This window comes from Photinus pyralis, unplaced genomic scaffold, assembly GCF_008802855.1.
Source record: "Photinus pyralis isolate 1611_PpyrPB1 unplaced genomic scaffold, Ppyr1.3 Ppyr1.4_LG2, whole genome shotgun sequence".
Classification (NCBI taxonomy): Eukaryota; Metazoa; Arthropoda; class Insecta; order Coleoptera; family Lampyridae; genus Photinus; species Photinus pyralis.
This window is the reverse complement of record NW_022170403.1, coordinates 52673145-52674295: the sequence shown is the minus strand read 5'-3', so window position 1 is coordinate 52674295 and position 1151 is coordinate 52673145. Positions and strand designations below refer to the sequence as shown.

The 1151-nt window shown below is 36.8% G+C and overlaps 1 protein-coding gene across 1 annotated transcript in view; it reads left to right on the top strand.

Moving 5' to 3' along the window:
* Positions 1-1151, top strand: part of LOC116164693 (juvenile hormone acid O-methyltransferase-like) — a 6236-nt gene that overhangs the window by 236 nt on the left and 4849 nt on the right. The window lies entirely within an intron of this gene.

Sequence of the window (1151 nt, the reverse complement as noted above, 5' to 3'; positions counted from 1 at the left end):
TATTTCCTTTGTAAACCCGTTTACCTTAGATGTTATTTATGTACTAGATTTGTTATTACATTAGTTCTTTAGTCCGCTGCTAGAGGTCGTGATCTTATTTTCTTTTCTGCATTCACCTTCCCTGTACTTCTTCTCTTGGGAAACGATCTGGTCTGCATATTGGTTGCGTGCAAGTTTTTCTTGATACGGACGATCCGTGGTCGAAGCAAATCTTGCTTTGGCTAGTGTAAAGTCTTTGTGACTGATTATGATTCTTTTATTGAGTATTACGGTTTTGATTTATCTGATTAGTGTCAGACGTTAAACATTGCTACCGCCGCAATATTTATTTGCTGCGCTATTCATTATCCCTCTTGTTTTTTTGTGTGTTGTTATCTGTTACAGATAAAACCGAAAATCGCCTTTCTGATCTCGGAAAGGTCGTTACAAGCTGTGGTTCAAAAGGTAATATTTTTATTTTTCGGCGACTCCTTAATATGACGTTACATACTGGTTTTCGATACAATCGAATTGTAATTACTACAATAGTCATTTAACCATTATCGTTTCGTTGTTTTCTGCGGAAACCTGTTTTTCCAGACTATACGAGTAGATCCCCGTTTTGCTAAAAATTGATTTAAATTCAAACCTTGACATTTCAGATCTAAATATTACAATATCCTATTTGTAATACTTTGAGATCATACCCTCAATTATCAAGACCAAAACCAGGATCTCTTAATCTGCCTTGTTTCCCCTTTAGGTGAATATTCTCTTTTTTCCTTTGAAATTTACTAGAGACTAAGTGGCGCCTATCCGGGTTACTGTTACGACATTTCCCTTCTGCTTTATTTTTGCTAGTGTACAAGAACACCATTATTCACCCCGACCCGCCTCTACTTTGCTTGAGCTCATCTCGTGATAATTTTGTCACGTTTGCTCGCTTGGCTCAAAGTGGACTGTATATCCATAGGTCGCTGGTTCAAATCCGGCTCGAAGGACCATGTAATTTTTTCTGTGTGATGGTTTCGTGCTTTTCAATCACAGATCAAAATATCGCAAAACTGCATGAATACTGGTGCTTTATTCAACATCATTACAACGAATTTTTCCATACATAGAATAAACAAAAATGCGATTGCGCATAAACATAAACTCAACTATTCGTAACA